Consider the following 19,926-nt stretch of genomic DNA (forward strand, 5'->3'; position numbering starts at 1 on the left):
CATACTTTTTATCGTTGGCCTCAGATCAGGGAGGATCACCCGCCGAATTTAAGCATATTAGTAAGCGGAGGAAAAGAAACTAACCAGGATTCCCTCAGTAGCGGCGAGCGAACAGGGATAAGCCCAGCGCCGAATCCCGCGGTCGTCACGGTCGCGGGACATGTGGTGTTAGGGAGGTTCCGCTTTCTCGCGGTCGCCGCTCCCGTCCAAGTTCGTCTTGAACGGGGCCGTTTTCCCATAGAGGGTGCCAGGCCCGTAGCGACGGAGCGAGTCCGCGAGAGGGACTCTCCTCAGAGTCGGGTTGCTTGAGAGTGCAGCCCTAAGTGGGTGGTAAACTCCATCTAAGGCTAAATATAACCGCGAGACCGATAGCGAACAAGTACCGTGAGGGAAAGTTGAAAAGAACTTTGAAGAGAGAGTTCAAGAGTACGTGAAACCGTTCAGGGGTAAACCTGCGAAACTCGAATGAACGAACGGAGAGATTCATCGTCACTCCGGGGCGTACGGCGGCGTGCCGCGATGTGCGCGAGACTCGTGCTCGCGTTCACCGGTCGCCGCCGTTGACGCACCCGGACGGCGTGCACTTCTCTCTTAGTACACATTATGCATCGCGACCCGTTCGTCTGTTCGGCCTAAGCGTTGTCCGGGAGCCGGGCGGCTGCGCGTTCACGCGCACAGCCGTCCGACCGTGACGATCGCCGGCCGGCGGCGGACGGTACTTGTCATGAAACGCGCACGCGTCTCCATCCGGGGACGCGTCCGGCCCGACGCGAGCGAGAGTCGTCGTCGACATCCTGCCCTTGTGCGGATGCTGACGCGACGCCGCTGTCGTCGCAGCCGTGTAGTCTCGGACTGTGCGCGTATCAGTCGGCGATGTTACTGTTTCGGGCACTCGCAGGACCCGTCTTGAAACACGGACCAAGGAGTCTAGCATGTGTGCGAGTCATTGAGTTATGAATTCAAACAGACAAAACTGAAAGGCGCAACGAAAGTGAAGGCGCGCGCTTGTCGCGCGCTCAGGGAGGATGGAGCGTCGGTCGTCAAAAATCGATCTCTCGCACTCCCGAGGCGTCTCGTTTCCAATCAGCGAATGCGGGCGCGCTCTGAGCACAGATGCTGGGACCCGAAAGATGGTGAACTATGCCTGGTCAGGTCGAAGTCAGGGGAAACCCTGATGGAGGACCGTAGCGATTCTGACGTGCAAATCGATCGTCGGAACTGGGTATAGGGGCGAAAGACTAATCGAACCATCTAGTAGCTGGTTCCGTCCGAAGTTTCCCTCAGGATAGCTGGCGTCGACTCGTAACAGTCTCATCCGGTAAAGCGAATGATTAGAGGCATTGGGGCCGAAACGACCTCAACCTATTCTCAAACTTTAAATGGGTGAGAACTCCGGCTTACTCGAACGATGAAGCCGGAGATCTGATGACGGTGCCAAGTGGGCCAATTTTGGTAAGCAGAACTGGCGCTGTGGGATGAACCAAACGTAGTGTTAAGGCGCCTAAAAAACGCTCATGGGACACCATGAAAGGCGTTGGTCGCTCATGACAGCAGGACGGTGGCCATGGAAGTCGGAATCCGCTAAGGAGTGTGCAACGACTCACCTGCCGAAGCGACCAGCCCTGAAAATGGATGGCGCTGAAGCGTTTTGCCTATACACTACCGTTACCGGCAATCGGCGCGTGCGTGTCAAAGCGCACGCGTATTATGCCGTAACGAGTAGGACGTGCGCGGCGGAGTGCGCAGAAGGGTCTGGGCGTGAGCCCGCCTGGAGCCTCCGTCGGTGCAGATCTTGGTGGTAGTAGCAAATACTCCAGCGAGGCCCTGGAGGACTGACGTGGAGAAGGGTTTCGCGTGAACAGTAGTTGCTCGCGAGTCAGTCGATCCTAAGCTCAAGGAGAGATCTTATGTCGATGCGGCGTGTTTATATATATTTTGTGTATATGATAAATAACGCCCTTTGAGCGAAAGGGAATCCGGTTCCTATTCCGGAACCCGGCAGCGGAACCGTTTCAATAATCGTTCTCTCGTTTCTCAAGCGAGTGTTCGACGGGGTAACCCAAAGTGGCCTGAAGACGCCGCCGAGTGGTCCGGGAAGAGTTTTCTTTTCTGCCTGAGCGTTCGAGTTCCATGGAATCCTATAGAAGGGAGATATGGTTCGGAACGCGAAGAGCACCGCATTTGCGGCGGTGTCCGGATACTCTCTGCGGACCTTGAAAATTCAGGTGAGGGATGTACGTGGAGATGTCGCGCCGGCTCGTACCCATATCCGCAGCAGGTCTCCAAGGTGAAGAGCCTCTAGTCGATAGAATAATGTAGGTAAGGGAAGTCGGCAAATTGGATCCGTAACTTCGGAATAAGGATTGGCTCTGAGGACCGGGGCGTGTCGGGTTTGGACGGGAAGCGGATGCGGCCGGTGCCGGGCCTGGTCGATGCTCGCGCGTGTCTCCATCGCAAGGTGGTCTCGCGCGTCGTGCTGAATCCGGACCCGCGTTCCGGCCTTTCGCGGATCTTCCTAGCCGTAAGTCCGCGTCGGTTTCGTCTCGTGCGCGATCGGCGCGGTACTGTACGACCGCCGTTCAACGGTCAGCTCAGAACTGGCACGGACAAGGGGAATCCGACTGTCTAATTAAAACAAAGCATTGCGATGGCCCTCGCGGGTGTTGACGCAATGTGATTTCTGCCCAGTGCTCTGAATGTCAACGTGAAGAAATTCAAGCAAGCGCGGGTAAACCTATACCGGGACTGGAGCGAAAGCTGTTGTGCTGTAACCTACCTAGTAGGCGGTGTGCGTTGGGATTCTAGCAGTTAGAAAGGCAGACAGTAAGTACCGCCATCCGACGTCGGGCCGGGTGCGCTGGGGGGCTTGCCAGCCCCCCAGACCCCCCGCCCGGCGATAGCATCTATGACTCTCTTGAGATAGCCAAATGCCTCGTCATCTAATTAGTGACGCGCATGAATGGATTAACGAGATTCCCGCTGTCCCTATCTACTATCTAGCGAAACCACAGCCAAGGGAACGGGCTTGGGAGAATCAGCGGGGAAAGAAGACCCTGTTGAGCTTGACTCTAGTCTGGCATTGTAAGGAGACATGAGAGGTGTAGCATAAGTGGGAGATCGTTCGCGGTCGTCGCTGAAAAACCACTACTTTCATTGTTTCATTACTTACTCGGTTGGGCGGAAGCGGTGCGCGGTCGATAATATCGGCGGGCGTACGGTGTTTCGTTCCAAGCGTGCAGAGTGGCGACGTGGCGGCAACGCTCGTCGCCGTACAACTCCCGCGTGATCCGGTTCGAGGACACTGCCAGGCGGGGAGTTTGACTGGGGCGGTACATCTGTCAAAGAATAACGCAGGTGTCCTAAGGCCAGCTCAGCGAGGACAGAAACCTCGCGTGGAGCAAAAGGGCAAAAGCTGGCTTGATCCAGATGTTCAGTACGCATAGGGACTGCGAAAGCACGGCCTATCGATCCTTTAGTATAAAGAGTTTTTAGCAAGAGGTGCCAGAAAAGTTACCACAGGGATAACTGGCTTGTGGCGGCCAAGCGTTCATAGCGACGTTGCTTTTTGATCCTTCGATGTCGGCTCTTCCTATCATTGCGAAGCAAAATTCGCCAAGCGTTGGATTGTTCACCCATCAAAAGGGAACGTGAGCTGGGTTTAGACCGTCGTGAGACAGGTTAGTTTTACCCTCCTGATGGCGTGTCGTTGCGATAGTAATACTGCTCAGTACGAGAGGAACCGCAGTTTCGGACATTTGGTTCATGCACTCGGCCGAGCGGCCGGTGGTGCGAAGCTACCATCCGCGGGATTATGCCTGAACGCCTCTAAGGCCGAAGCCAGCCTAGCCGAATCCGGCAAGGATATACTCACTGTGGAGCCCCGAGTGTCGGGAGGCTCTAAACAATGTGACTTTACTAGTCGCGTTTTATTCGTAAGACGCGACGTCGAAGCCCATTTGGAACGCGACGAACGGTGCGAGCGGTATTAACACGTGCACCACGGCGTCGAAGTTTCGAATTTACCTCAGTTCGATGTCGGGGCTCGGAATAGTCTGTAGACGACTTACGTTCCTGGCGGGGTGTTGTGCTCGGTAGAGCAGCGTCGTGCTGCGATCTGTTGAGACTCAGCCCTACGCCAGGTGATTCGTCCGAGGACGCATCGTCGCCGAGAAGCAGAGTTGTGTGTGTGTGTGTGTGCAAACAAACAACAGGCCAACATATAATTATTATAATAACATAATAATATAAATAATATTATCATGATATTTCGTCGTGACGGACGCGTCACGCGATTTCTCATGATTATAAAATTTTACAATATATTATTATTTATTATAGTTGAAAGACGTGGTTGATGTTGTACACGGCGACTACTCTAATGATAACGAGTACGATCATTTTCAGGTTATTATGTCGAGTCGAGTGTTGTGATAAGTGTACATCGCCGTCGGCGGCGGCGGCGGCTCCGGTGGTGTTGGGCGCGCTGCGCAAATTCCAAAAGCGAGTACGATCGGCCCCAATAGCGGGTACGGTCGATTCCTCAATAGCGAGTACCGCCTAGCGCGAGGAGCGCGGCGCTCCCTGCCGGTCTCCCCGGACGGATATCTCACTTACTTGTTTTCTCCAATAACGAGTACCGCCGAGCGCGAGGAGCGCGGCGCTCCCTGCCGGTCTCCATCTTTTCTCTTGTTCCTTGTACACCAGAACATTATAGTTTTTGACCAATATTCGTGTCCCCTAATAATTGCATGTTCTGTCCGTTTTTTTTTTTAAATTAAATAAAATAAATTATTAATTATTAATTTATCATAAAAATACCTACGAGAAAAAGTGTAGGTGATAAAATTATCTATAAAAAATGTACCGATACTTTTTTTCCTACGAGCCACCGTTTCTGAGATAATAACTATTCAAAAACTTATAAAAACGCGCTAAGTACACTACTACCTCATAGGTGGCGTGGAAACTCACTTTTTGAATCTAACACTAAGTATTGATACATTTTTAATGGATAATTTTACGATCTACAATTTTTGTCCGAGATACTTTTATGATAAAACTTACCTACCGTTTTGCTGAAAATCGCGAAAAACGAATGTGATTAAGTAAGTAAGTAAGTACGTAAGTAAGTAAGTAAGCAACTAAGTAAGTAAGTAAATAGGTAAGTAAGTAAGTAAGTAAGAAAGAATTACGTTTAAAGATATTTATTTCTCATTAAAAACATAATATTGTCACTTACATGAGAACATAAAAATATGATGTAATAATTTATCCGCCGTTCTTTAGATGTTCAGTACATACATGTTACACATTATAGTACTTATTCTTCTTCACAAAATTTAAGATTACACACTTTTACAGGGCACTGTCACATAACAAACAATTTCAGACATGTGTTTTATAAAAACTTTGAAACAATATAGTCTGATAGGTCACGTTTAAATGTTTTTAGTGACCTAATCTTTTTGAGAGATGAAGGTAGACTATTAAAAAGTTGTGCGCCCTCGTAAATAAACATACGCTTGCCGTAATTTGTTCTTGTCTTAGGTAGTATCAAGTAGCTGGCTCGTCTCGCGCTGCGTTTAGACGCATGTTTAGTTTGGGTGAGTAAGATTGATGTATGATAAGAATTTTGATTTGATTTGAAATATATATTTTTTTGGAGGTTTTTTATTTGGTTTCGGAGGGAAAATGAAATGTACGTGTCGCGCGTTTATTACTGATCATTATCGTACTCGTTATTAATAAAGTAAAAAAAAAAAAAAAAAAAAAAAAAAACGATTTTTTCTTCGAAGCCGCAATGCATATTCAATATTATGTTATTAATAAATAGTAAAATCAAATCAAAATCACTTTATTCACATATCAGAGAGTTTACACGTTCATATCGTTCGCGTGCACCACACATACGGCAGTCGGCGTCGAGAGTCGAGTCCGTAGCGAACGGTTCGCGACGCCGAATTCAACGCCGCTCAAGTTTTTTCTTGTAAAAAGAGTGAAAAACGCACGCGACAAAAATACAAAAACGCACAACACCAACCACCACCCCCAGCCACAACAACTGCTGCTGTTTTATTATTCTCGTCGTCGTCATCGTCATTCATATTTTATTTAATATATATTTATATTTGAGTAAGTTTGTGAATGCGCGCGATGATAACGACGATGATATAATAACAATACGGTTGTTGGTACTCTCGGGGCAGAGCTGGTGTGTCTGTGTCTGTGTTTGTGTCGCGCGTTGTTTTATATGTTCTTTTTTTACAATATAAAAAATGAGACAGACTCACCGCGCTGTGTCGATCGAGCGTTTTCGAGTTTCCCTATGCGGATGATATTTGATTTGGTGATTTGAAAGGTTTTTTGTGATTTCGTTTCTCATAATTCCTCTCTTCACTCTCTCTATAGTATCATACGCTGCGGCGATCCTCGTCACGTTGAAAGCGATCGTGTAAATTTTTTGCGCGCACCAAGACGCCGACTGGGCTTCGACGGTTTCCCTCTGTTAAGATTTTTAACGTGAGGGCCCGCAAGCCGGAACGCGTCGCGCATTTCACTCGTGCGAGACGTTCACGCTCCTCTCAAGCACCGGGCGTCGATCCGATTTGTGATCACGACGTGTACCGATATTAATACGTTGATACCGCTTCTATTGCGTGTCATCATTTTTATTATTACCCGAAGGGACTCTCGTTACTGAACTTTCATAACATACAATCGGCCCATCGCCGATTTATGATTCGTTCAACGCGCACCGTATGCCTTTGAGATATATAGTATACAGTGCGCGAACGGATATCTCACGATATGTTCAAGATGTCATAGTCGCGACGCCCTAAGGGGAGATCGCGACGCATGACGCGCTGAGCGCGACAACAATCGTTGTTTGCAGCAGCTCCCTGGTTGATCCTGCCAGTAGTTATATGCTTGTCTCAAAGATTAAGCCATGCATGTCTCAGTGCAAGCCGTATTAAGGCGATACCGCGAATGGCTCAATATATCAGTTTTGGTTCCTTAGATCTTACTCAGTTACTTGGATAACTGTGGTAATTCTAGAGCTAATACATGCAATCAGAGCTCTGACCAGTGATGGGATGAGTGCTTTTATTAGATCAAAACCAATCGACGGAGGGCCTCGCGTCCGAAGTCGTTAATTTTGATGAATCTGGATAACTTTTGCCGATCGCATGGTCCAGTACCGGCGACGCATCTTTCAAATGTCTGCCTTATCAACTTTCGATGGTAGTTTCTGCGACTACCATGGTTGTCACGGGTAACGGGGAATCAGGGTTCGATTCCGGAGAGGGAGCCTGAGAAACGGCTACCACATCCAAGGAAGGCAGCAGGCGCGCAAATTACCCACTCCCGGCACGGGGAGGTAGTGACGAAAAATAACGATACGGGACTCTTACGAGGCCTCGTAATCGGAATGAGTACACTTTAAATATTTTAACGAGGAACAATTGGAGGGCAAGTCTGGTGCCAGCAGCCGCGGTAATTCCAGCTCCAATAGCGTATACTAAAATTGTTGCGGTTAAAAAGCTCGTAGTTGCATTTGTGCGCCGCGCTGTCGGTGCATCGCATCCGCGGTGATACTGACACGTCTGCGGAGCATATCGTCGGTGAGCCGGCGGTAAAACGCCGGTTCAATATCAAAATCCTATCGCGGTGCTCTTCAGTGAGTGTCGAGATGGGCCGACAATTTTACTTTGAACAAATTAGAGTGCTCAAAGCGGGCTCAAAATGCCGCTTGAATATTTCGTGCATGGAATAATAGAATATGATCTCGGTTCTATTTTGTTGGTTTTCAGAACTCCGAGGTAATGATTAATAGGGATAACTGGGGGCATTCGTATTGCGACGTTAGAGGTGAAATTCTTGGATCGTCGCAAGACGAACATCAGCGAAAGCATTTGCCAAAGGTGTTTTCATCAATCAAGAACGAAAGTTAGAGGTTCGAAGGCGATTAGATACCGCCCTAGTTCTAACCGTAAATATGTCATCTAGCGATCCGCCGACGTTACTACAATGGCTCGGCGGGCAGCTTCCGGGAAACCAAAGATTTTGGACTCCGGGGGGAGTATGGTTGCAAAGCTGAAACTTAAAGGAATTGACGGAAGGGCACCACCAGGAGTGGAGCCTGCGGCTTAATTTGACTCAACACGGGAAATCTCACCAGGCCCGGACACCGGAAGGATTGACAGATTAACAGCTCTTTCTTGATTCGGTGGGTGGTGGTGCATGGCCGTTCTTAGTTGGTGGAGCGATTTGTCTGGTTAATTCCGGTAACGAACGAGACTCTAGCCTGCTAAATAGGCGTCGTCATTTAGGTGTGCGCGGCTTCAGGGTCGCGCAACTCACTGGCGGCGTATTAAAATTCTTCTTAGAGGGACCGGCGGCTTCGAGCCGCACGAGATTGAGCAATAACAGGTCTGTGATGCCCTTAGATGTCCTGGGCCGCACGCGCGCTACACTGAAGGAATCAACATGTTCTCCCTGGCCTAGAGGCCCGGGCAACCCGTTGAAACTCCTTCGTGCTGGGGATTGGGGTTTGCAATTATCCCCCATAAACGAGGAATTCCTAGTAAGCGCGAGTCATAAGCTCGCGTTGATTACGTCCCTGCCCTTTGTACACACCGCCCGTCGCTACTACCGATTGAATGATTTAGTGAGGTCTTCGGACCGACACGCGGTGGCTTCGCGGCCGTCGGCGTTGCTGGGAAGTTGACCAAACTTGATCATTTAGAGGAAGTAAAAGTCGTAACAAGGTTTCCGTAGGGGAACCTGCGGAAGGATCATTAACGTGTAACGGTCGCGTGCGCGAGCGTTGTCGCCGACACGCTTCGCTCACAGCCGACTGTTGACGATGATAACTTCAATCACGTGTCAATCACTGATTATTTTCGCGCTCGCGATGTGCTCTCTGTGCTCCGTTGTCGCGTTTGCCGCGCGCGCGCTGACATCTCCCGCCGCAAGTGGGGGGGGTGTCCGGCACGACGTCTCCGGCACGACGCTTCGGCGGGCGCGGTTCGCATGTACGCGACGCGCGTGCGTCTCGCGACGCGCTCATGTCGAGTGCGAAGCGAGTCGAGATCACGACGTACGCGCAATGCGTGCGTCACATAATATTTTGTTACACACAGAGATCGTTCACGTATTTTCTAAATATAAAAACTATTACCCTGAACGGTGGATCACTTGGCTCGCGGGTCGATGAAGAACGCAGTTAACTGCGCGTCATAGTGTGAACTGCAGGACACATTTGAACATCGACATTTCGAACGCACATTGCGGTCCGTGGAGAAATATCCAGGACCACTCCTGTCTGAGGGCCGGCTGCATAAAAGAATACGACGACGCCGTCGCTGTATGCTGACAACACTGTTTGCGCGCCTAAAAAACGTGTAAAACGAGTGACGGTCTTCGGGCCGGGCTCGGGTAAACCCCGCCGGTTTTCCGGGGCCCGCTCGATCCGTTCGAAAATGTAAAATAAGCCGCAACGCGTGGTGCTGTTCGCGTGCAACGCCGTCTCCGCCTCACGCCCGACGTGGGTCACGGAGACGGGCGCGGTACCGGGGCGCGCTCGTTCGCTGTCACACGCGGATATCTCGTGATTAATTTTAATTAATCTATGCAGAGCTCTCTATGTGAACGGCGTGCGTGGCTGCGCCTTCGGTTCGCGTCCCGTGCGCTGCACGTGTTATTTCGGCCCGACGTGAGCGTGCAAACGAGTAGGCGGACTCGACGTCCGAAGGGCGCTTCGATCGCGGTACGTGCGCGGGTCGACGATACGTCGTTGAGACTTATTGGCGGCGCGCGCACGACGGTGTCGCTGCGCTGACGGATATCGTGTCTGCCTCATACTTTTTATCGTTGGCCTCAGATCAGGGAGGATCACCCGCCGAATTTAAGCATATTAGTAAGCGGAGGAAAAGAAACTAACCAGGATTCCCTCAGTAGCGGCGAGCGAACAGGGATAAGCCCAGCGCCGAATCCCGCGGTCGTCACGGTCGCGGGACATGTGGTGTTAGGGAGGTTCCGCTTTCTCGCGGTCGCCGCTCCCGTCCAAGTTCGTCTTGAACGGGGCCGTTTTCCCATAGAGGGTGCCAGGCCCGTAGCGACGGAGCGAGTCCGCGAGAGGGACTCTCCTCAGAGTCGGGTTGCTTGAGAGTGCAGCCCTAAGTGGGTGGTAAACTCCATCTAAGGCTAAATATAACCGCGAGACCGATAGCGAACAAGTACCGTGAGGGAAAGTTGAAAAGAACTTTGAAGAGAGAGTTCAAGAGTACGTGAAACCGTTCAGGGGTAAACCTGCGAAACTCGAATGAACGAACGGAGAGATTCATCGTCACTCCGGGGCGTACGGCGGCGTGCCGCGATGTGCGCGAGACTCGTGCTCGCGTTCACCGGTCGCCGCCGTTGACGCACCCGGACGGCGTGCACTTCTCTCTTAGTACACATTATGCATCGCGACCCGTTCGTCTGTTCGGCCTAAGCGTTGTCCGGGAGCCGGGCGGCTGCGCGTTCACGCGCACAGCCGTCCGACCGTGACGATCGCCGGCCGGCGGCGGACGGTACTTGTCATGAAACGCGCACGCGTCTCCATCCGGGGACGCGTCCGGCCCGACGCGAGCGAGAGTCGTCGTCGACATCCTGCCCTTGTGCGGATGCTGACGCGACGCCGCTGTCGTCGCAGCCGTGTAGTCTCGGACTGTGCGCGTATCAGTCGGCGATGTTACTGTTTCGGGCACTCGCAGGACCCGTCTTGAAACACGGACCAAGGAGTCTAGCATGTGTGCGAGTCATTGAGTTATGAATTCAAACAGACAAAACTGAAAGGCGCAACGAAAGTGAAGGCGCGCGCTTGTCGCGCGCTCAGGGAGGATGGAGCGTCGGTCGTCAAAAATCGATCTCTCGCACTCCCGAGGCGTCTCGTTTCCAATCAGCGAATGCGGGCGCGCTCTGAGCACAGATGCTGGGACCCGAAAGATGGTGAACTATGCCTGGTCAGGTCGAAGTCAGGGGAAACCCTGATGGAGGACCGTAGCGATTCTGACGTGCAAATCGATCGTCGGAACTGGGTATAGGGGCGAAAGACTAATCGAACCATCTAGTAGCTGGTTCCGTCCGAAGTTTCCCTCAGGATAGCTGGCGTCGACTCGTAACAGTCTCATCCGGTAAAGCGAATGATTAGAGGCATTGGGGCCGAAACGACCTCAACCTATTCTCAAACTTTAAATGGGTGAGAACTCCGGCTTACTCGAACGATGAAGCCGGAGATCTGATGACGGTGCCAAGTGGGCCAATTTTGGTAAGCAGAACTGGCGCTGTGGGATGAACCAAACGTAGTGTTAAGGCGCCTAAAAAACGCTCATGGGACACCATGAAAGGCGTTGGTCGCTCATGACAGCAGGACGGTGGCCATGGAAGTCGGAATCCGCTAAGGAGTGTGCAACGACTCACCTGCCGAAGCGACCAGCCCTGAAAATGGATGGCGCTGAAGCGTTTTGCCTATACACTACCGTTACCGGCAATCGGCGCGTGCGTGTCAAAGCGCACGCGTATTATGCCGTAACGAGTAGGACGTGCGCGGCGGAGTGCGCAGAAGGGTCTGGGCGTGAGCCCGCCTGGAGCCTCCGTCGGTGCAGATCTTGGTGGTAGTAGCAAATACTCCAGCGAGGCCCTGGAGGACTGACGTGGAGAAGGGTTTCGCGTGAACAGTAGTTGCTCGCGAGTCAGTCGATCCTAAGCTCAAGGAGAGATCTTATGTCGATGCGGCGTGTTTATATATATTTTGTGTATATGATAAATAACGCCCTTTGAGCGAAAGGGAATCCGGTTCCTATTCCGGAACCCGGCAGCGGAACCGTTTCAATAATCATTCTCTCGTTTCTCAAGCGAGTGTTCGACGGGGTAACCCAAAGTGGCCTGAAGACGCCGCCGAGTGGTCCGGGAAGAGTTTTCTTTTCTGCCTGAGCGTTCGAGTTCCATGGAATCCTATAGAAGGGAGATATGGTTCGGAACGCGAAGAGCACCGCATTTGCGGCGGTGTCCGGATACTCTCTGCGGACCTTGAAAATTCAGGTGAGGGATGTACGTGGAGATGTCGCGCCGGCTCGTACCCATATCCGCAGCAGGTCTCCAAGGTGAAGAGCCTCTAGTCGATAGAATAATGTAGGTAAGGGAAGTCGGCAAATTGGATCCGTAACTTCGGAATAAGGATTGGCTCTGAGGACCGGGGCGTGTCGGGTTTGGACGGGAAGCGGATGCGGCCGGTGCCGGGCCTGGTCGATGCTCGCGCGTGTCTCCATCGCAAGGTGGTCTCGCGCGTCGTGCTGAATCCGGACCCGCGTTCCGGCCTTTCGCGGATCTTCCTAGCCGTAAGTCCGCGTCGGTTTCGTCTCGTGCGCGATCGGCGCGGTACTGTACGACCGCCGTTCAACGGTCAGCTCAGAACTGGCACGGACAAGGGGAATCCGACTGTCTAATTAAAACAAAGCATTGCGATGGCCCTCGCGGGTGTTGACGCAATGTGATTTCTGCCCAGTGCTCTGAATGTCAACGTGAAGAAATTCAAGCAAGCGCGGGTAAACGGCGGGAGTAACTATGACGAAACGTCTGTGGAGTACCGCGACTGGGGGTGCTTGCCGCCTGGGTTAACAGGCGAAATTGAAGAGTCGTAATTGGTTGTCTGTGACCCTCTACGTCTGACCAACGCACTATACCGGGACTGGAGCGAAAGCTGTTGCGCTGTAACCTACCTAGTAGGCGGTGTGCGTTGGGATTCTAGCAGTTAGAAAGGCAGACAGTAAGTACCGCCATCCGACGTCGGGCCGGGTGCGCTGGGGGGCTTGCCAGCCCCCCAGACCCCCCGCCCGGCGATAGCAACTATGACTCTCTTGAGATAGCCAAATGCCTCGTCATCTAATTAGTGACGCGCATGAATGGATTAACGAGATTCCCGCTGTCCCTATCTACTACTACATTGATGGTAAGGGATCATTTGCAGAGCACGCCTTGGATATCGGGGAGCGAGCCGCGAAGTGTTTCGGCAAAATGGCTAGGGTATCTTCAACCTCTTGGGGCATACGATACAAGGCACTTAAGCTCTTGTATAGAGGGACATTCGTAGCAACCTTGACTTACGCGGCAAGCACCTGGTATCACAGGGCATTTTTGCATGTGGTGTCGAGTCGGTTGCTCAGGACTCAACGAACGTCGTTGGTGCTGCTCACCAAGGCGTACCGCTCCACGAGCACGGCCGCACTGCCAGTTTTAGCAGGGGTACTTCCGGCAGACCTGGAAGTTTATCGTGCGGGCAAGATCGAGGCGACCAGGGGCGATAGGGTTAAAAAGGAGCTCGCGTCATTAAAGAAGGACATCCACTCCGAAGTGGTGAACATGTGGCAGGAGCGCTGGGAACGCGAGGAGAGAGGTGGCGAACTCAGACGCTTCTTCCCATGTGTCGGGGAAAGACTCCTGGCGTCGTGGGTGCATCCCGACCATTACACGTCGCAGCTGTTGACGGGGCATGGGCAGTTCAACAGCAAGCTTAGGGACCTGGGGCTAAAAGGGGACGGCACATGTCCATGTGGCGCGACGGACGAGAACCGCGACCACGTGCTGTGGGATTGCAGCTTGTACGAGGAAGCAAGAGGCGAAATGCTGGACCATCTAACGAGGACAAGACCAGGACCAGTTTATTACGGAGACTTGGTATCCTCTGAGGAGAATTTCTCCAGGCTAATGAGATATGCCGCAAGTTGGTACCGTGTCAGGAGAGTGATGGAGGGGTAAACCAAGACGGTGACGAAGACAGAGAAAGGAAGACCAAGAGAAGAAGAGGAGATTAGGAAGAAGGAGAGCCCGGCGACGAAGAAGCCGTATCTGTGGTCGGCCGCCCCCAGAAAGGGGGAGAGGGCCATCTAGGGACGCATATTAAAAAAGAGAACTTGTAGGGAGTCAAGAAAATGTGCCGGACCTCAAATCCGGTACATCTCCCGCTGTTTCGGTCGGTACCTAGGTCTTGATGACCGAAAGGTCGGTAAGACCATGGGAAGGAGGTGGGTTATGTCCCTATCTACTATCTAGCGAAACCACAGCCAAGGGAACGGGCTTGGGAGAATCAGCGGGGAAAGAAGACCCTGTTGAGCTTGACTCTAGTCTGGCATTGTAAGGAGACATGAGAGGTGTAGCATAAGTGGGAGATCGTTCGCGGTCGTCGCTGAAAAACCACTACTTTCATTGTTTCATTACTTACTCGGTTGGGCGGAAGCGGTGCGCGGTCGATAATATCGGCGGGCGTACGGTGTTTCGTTCCAAGCGTGCAGAGTGGCGACGTGGCGGCAACGCTCGTCGCCGTACAACTCCCGCGTGATCCGGTTCGAGGACACTGCCAGGCGGGGAGTTTGACTGGGGCGGTACATCTGTCAAAGAATAACGCAGGTGTCCTAAGGCCAGCTCAGCGAGGACAGAAACCTCGCGTGGAGCAAAAGGGCAAAAGCTGGCTTGATCCAGATGTTCAGTACGCATAGGGACTGCGAAAGCACGGCCTATCGATCCTTTAGTATAAAGAGTTTTTAGCAAGAGGTGCCAGAAAAGTTACCACAGGGATAACTGGCTTGTGGCGGCCAAGCGTTCATAGCGACGTTGCTTTTTGATCCTTCGATGTCGGCTCTTCCTATCATTGCGAAGCAAAATTCGCCAAGCGTTGGATTGTTCACCCATCAAAAGGGAACGTGAGCTGGGTTTAGACCGTCGTGAGACAGGTTAGTTTTACCCTCCTGATGGCGTGTCGTTGCGATAGTAATACTGCTCAGTACGAGAGGAACCGCAGTTTCGGACATTTGGTTCATGCACTCGGCCGAGCGGCCGGTGGTGCGAAGCTACCATCCGCGGGATTATGCCTGAACGCCTCTAAGGCCGAAGCCAGCCTAGCCGAATCCGGCAAGGATATACTCACTGTGGAGCCCCGAGTGTCGGGAGGCTCTAAACAATGTGACTTTACTAGTCGCGTTTTATTCGTAAGACGCGACGTCGAAGCCCATTTGGAACGCGACGAACGGTGCGAGCGGTATTAACACGTGCACCACGGCGTCGAAGTTTCGAATTTACCTCAGTTCGATGTCGGGGCTCGGAATAGTCTGTAGACGACTTACGTTCCTGGCGGGGTGTTGTGCTCGGTAGAGCAGCGTCGTGCTGCGATCTGTTGAGACTCAGCCCTACGCCAGGTGATTCGTCCGAGGACGCATCGTCGCCGAGAAGCAGAGTTGTGTGTGTGTGTGTGTGCAAACAAACAACAGGCCAACATATAATTATTATAATAACATAATAATATAAATAATATTATCATGATATTTCGTCGTGACGGACGCGTCACGCGATTTCTCATGATTATAAAATTTTACAATATATTATTATTTATTATAGTTGAAAGACGTGGTTGATGTTGTACACGGCGACTACTCTAATGATAACGAGTACGATCATTTTCAGGTTATTATGTCGAGTCGAGTGTTGTGATAGGTGTACATCGCCGTCGGCGGCGGCGGCGGCTCCGGTGGTGTTGGGCGCGCTGCGCAAATTCCAAAAGCGAGTACGATCGGCCCCAATAGCGGGTACGGTCGATTCCTCAATAGCGAGTACCGCCTAGCGCGAGGAGCGCGGCGCTCCCTGCCGGTCTCCCCGGACGGATATCTCACTTACTTGTTTTCTCCAATAACGAGTACCGCCGAGCGCGAGGAGCGCGGCGCTCCCTGCCGGTCTCCATCTTTTCTCTTGTTCCTTGTACACCAGAACATTATAGTTTTTGACCAATATTCGTGTCCCCTAATAATTGCATGTTCTGTCCGTTTTTTTTTTTAAATTAAATAAAATAAATTATTAATTATTAATTTATCATAAAAATACCTACGAGAAAAAGTGTAGGTGATAAAATTATCTATAAAAAATGTACCGATACTTTTTTTCCTACGAGCCACCGTTTCTGAGATAATAACTATTCAAAAACTTATAAAAACGCGCTAAGTACACTACTACCTCATAGGTGGCGTGGAAACTCACTTTTTGAATCTAACACTAAGTATTGATACATTTTTAATGGATAATTTTACGATCTACAATTTTTGTCCGAGATACTTTTATGATAAAACTTACCTACCGTTTTGCTGAAAATCGCGAAAAACGAATGTGATTAAGTAAGTAAGTAAGTACGTAAGTAAGTAAGTAAGCAACTAAGTAAGTAAGTAAATAGGTAAGTAAGTAAGTAAGTAAGAAAGAATTACGTTTAAAGATATTTATTTCTCATTAAAAACATAATATTGTCACTTACATGAGAACATAAAAATATGATGTAATAATTTATCCGCCGTTCTTTAGATGTTCAGTACATACATGTTACACATTATAGTACTTATTCTTCTTCACAAAATTTAAGATTACACACTTTTACAGGGCACTGTCACATAACAAACAATTTCAGACATGTGTTTTATAAAAACTTTGAAACAATATAGTCTGATAGGTCACGTTTAAATGTTTTTAGTGACCTAATCTTTTTGAGAGATGAAGGTAGACTATTAAAAAGTTGTGCGCCCTCGTAAATAAACATACGCTTGCCGTAATTTGTTCTTGTCTTAGGTAGTATCAAGTAGCTGGCTCGTCTCGCGCTGCGTTTAGACGCATGTTTAGTTTGGGTGAGTAAGATTGATGTACGAGTATGATAAGAATTTTGATTTGATTTGAAATATATTTTTTTTTGGAGGTTTTTTATTTGGTTTCGGAGGGAAAATGAAATGTACGTGTCGCGCGTTTATTACTGATCATTATCGTACTCGTTATTAATAAAGTAAAAAAAAAAAAAAAAAAAAAAACGATTTTTTCTTCGCAGCCGCAATGCATATTCAATATTATGTTATTAATAAATAGTAAAATCAAATCAAAATCACTTTATTCACATATCAGAGAGTTTACACGTTCATATCGTTCGCGTGCACCACACATACGGCAGTCGGCGTCGAGAGTCGAGTCCGTAGCGAACGGTTCGCGACGCCGAATTCAACGCCGCTCAAGTTTTTTCTTGTAAAAAGAGTGAAAAACGCACGCGACAAAAATACAAAAACGCACAACACCAACCACCACCCCCAGCCACAACAACTGCTGCTGTTTTATTATTCTCGTCGTCGTCATCGTCATTCATATTTTATTTAATATATATTTATATTTGAGTAAGTTTGTGAATGCGCGCGATGATAACGACGATGATATAATAACAATACGGTTGTTGGTACTCTCGGGGCAGAGCTGGTGTGTCTGTGTCTGTGTTTGTGTCGCGCGTTGTTTTATATGTTCTTTTTTTACAATATAAAAAATGAGACAGACTCACCGCGCTGTGTCGATCGAGCGTTTTCGAGTTTCCCTATGCGGATGATATTTGATTTGGTGATTTGAAAGGTTTTTTGTGATTTCGTTTCTCATAATTCCTCTCTTCACTCTCTCTATAGTATCATACGCTGCGGCGATCCTCGTCACGTTGAAAGCGATCGTGTAAATTTTTTGCGCGCACCAAGACGCCGACTGGGCTTCGACGGTTTCCCTCTGTTAAGATTTTTAACGTGAGGGCCCGCAAGCCGGAACGCGTCGCGCATTTCACTCGTGCGAGACGTTCACGCTCCTCTCAAGCACCGGGCGTCGATCCGATTTGTGATCACGACGTGTACCGATATTAATACGTTGATACCGCTTCTATTGCGTGTCATCATTTTTATTATTACCCGAAGGGACTCTCGTTACTGAACTTTCATAACATACAATCGGCCCATCGCCGATTTATGATTCGTTCAACGCGCACCGTATGCCTTTGAGATATATAGTATACAGTGCGCGAACGGATATCTCACGATATGTTCAAGATGTCATAGTCGCGACGCCCTAAGGGGAGATCGCGACGCATGACGCGCTGAGCGCGACAACAATCGTTGTTTGCAGCAGCTCCCTGGTTGATCCTGCCAGTAGTTATATGCTTGTCTCAAAGATTAAGCCATGCATGTCTCAGTGCAAGCCGTATTAAGGCGATACCGCGAATGGCTCAATATATCAGTTTTGGTTCCTTAGATCTTACTCAGTTACTTGGATAACTGTGGTAATTCTAGAGCTAATACATGCAATCAGAGCTCTGACCAGTGATGGGATGAGTGCTTTTATTAGATCAAAACCAATCGACGGAGGGCCTCGCGTCCGAAGTCGTTAATTTTGATGAATCTGGATAACTTTTGCCGATCGCATGGTCCAGTACCGGCGACGCATCTTTCAAATGTCTGCCTTATCAACTTTCGATGGTAGTTTCTGCGACTACCATGGTTGTCACGGGTAACGGGGAATCAGGGTTCGATTCCGGAGAGGGAGCCTGAGAAACGGCTACCACATCCAAGGAAGGCAGCAGGCGCGCAAATTACCCACTCCCGGCACGGGGAGGTAGTGACGAAAAATAACGATACGGGACTCTTACGAGGCCTCGTAATCGGAATGAGTACACTTTAAATATTTTAACGAGGAACAATTGGAGGGCAAGTCTGGTGCCAGCAGCCGCGGTAATTCCAGCTCCAATAGCGTATACTAAAATTGTTGCGGTTAAAAAGCTCGTAGTTGCATTTGTGCGCCGCGCTGTCGGTGCATCGCATCCGCGGTGATACTGACACGTCTGCGGAGCATATCGTCGGTGAGCCGGCGGTAAAACGCCGGTTCAATATCAAAATCCTATCGCGGTGCTCTTCAGTGAGTGTCGAGATGGGCCGACAATTTTACTTTGAACAAATTAGAGTGCTCAAAGCGGGCTCAAAATGCCGCTTGAATATTTCGTGCATGGAATAATAGAATATGATCTCGGTTCTATTTTGTTGGTTTTCAGAACTCCGAGGTAATGATTAATAGGGATAACTGGGGGCATTCGTATTGCGACGTTAAGGTGAAATTCTTGGATCGTCGCAAGACGAACATCAGCGAAAGCATTTGCCAAAGGTGTTTTCATCAATCAAGAACGAAAGTTAGAGGTTCGAAGGCGATTAGATACCGCCCTAGTTCTAACCGTAAATATGTCATCTAGCGATCCGCCGACGTTACTACAATGGCTCGGCGGGCAGCTTCCGGGAAACCAAAGATTTTGGACTCCGGGGGGAGTATGGTTGCAAAGCTGAAACTTAAAGGAATTGACGGAAGGGCACCACCAGGAGTGGAGCCTGCGGCTTAATTTGACTCAACACGGGAAATCTCACCAGGCCCGGACACCGGAAGGATTGACAGATTAACAGCTCTTTCTTGATTCGGTGGGTGGTGGTGCATGGCCGTTCTTAGTTGGTGGAGCGATTTGTCTGGTTAATTCCGGTAACGAACGAGACTCTAGCCTGCTAAATAGGCGTCGTCATTTAGGTGTGCGCGGCTTCAGGGTCGCGCAACTCACTGGCGGCGTATTAAAATTCTTCTTAGAGGGACCGGCGGCTTCGAGCCGCACGAGATTGAGCAATAACAGGTCTGTGATGCCCTTAGATGTCCTGGGCCGCACGCGCGCTACACTGAAGGAATCAACATGTTCTCCCTGGCCTAGAGGCCCGGGCAACCCGTTGAAACTCCTTCGTGCTGGGGATTGGGGTTTGCAATTATCCCCCATAAACGAGGAATTCCTAGTAAGCGCGAGTCATAAGCTCGCGTTGATTACGTCCCTGCCCTTTGTACACACCGCCCGTCGCTACTACCGATTGAATGATTTAGTGAGGTCTTCGGACCGACACGCGGTGGCTTCGCGGCCGTCGGCGTTGCTGGGAAGTTGACCAAACTTGATCATTTAGAGGAAGTAAAAGTCGTAACAAGGTTTCCGTAGGGGAACCTGCGGAAGGATCATTAACGTGTAACGGTCGCGTGCGCGAGCGTTGTCGC

The 19,926-nt window shown here is 50.1% G+C and overlaps 4 non-coding genes and 1 pseudogene across 4 annotated transcripts; all 5 read left to right on the forward strand.

Annotated features, from left to right (window-relative positions):
• The first annotated feature begins 15 nt into the window (after window positions 1-15).
• On the forward strand, window positions 16-4,148 carry LOC126977736 (large subunit ribosomal RNA). The gene has a single exon (XR_007732403.1). It is a non-coding gene; the product is annotated as a large subunit ribosomal RNA (ribosomal RNA).
• A 2,748-nt stretch (window positions 4,149-6,896) lies between these two features.
• Window positions 6,897-8,801, forward strand: LOC126977615 (small subunit ribosomal RNA). The gene has a single exon (XR_007732289.1). It is a non-coding gene; the product is annotated as a small subunit ribosomal RNA (ribosomal RNA).
• Window positions 8,802-9,178: 377 nt separating this feature from the next.
• LOC126977770 (5.8S ribosomal RNA) lies at window positions 9,179-9,335 on the forward strand. Its single transcript, XR_007732406.1, has one exon. It is a non-coding gene; the product is annotated as a 5.8S ribosomal RNA (ribosomal RNA).
• A 539-nt stretch (window positions 9,336-9,874) lies between these two features.
• Window positions 9,875-15,239, forward strand: LOC126977757 (large subunit ribosomal RNA; annotated as a pseudogene).
• A 2,750-nt stretch (window positions 15,240-17,989) lies between these two features.
• Window positions 17,990-19,893, forward strand: LOC126977690 (small subunit ribosomal RNA). The gene has a single exon (XR_007732362.1). It is a non-coding gene; the product is annotated as a small subunit ribosomal RNA (ribosomal RNA).
• Window positions 19,894-19,926: the final 33 nt, after the last annotated feature.

Source organism: Leptidea sinapis, chromosome 45, assembly GCF_905404315.1.
Source record: "Leptidea sinapis chromosome 45, ilLepSina1.1, whole genome shotgun sequence".
NCBI lineage: Eukaryota > Metazoa > Arthropoda > Insecta > Lepidoptera > Pieridae > Leptidea > Leptidea sinapis.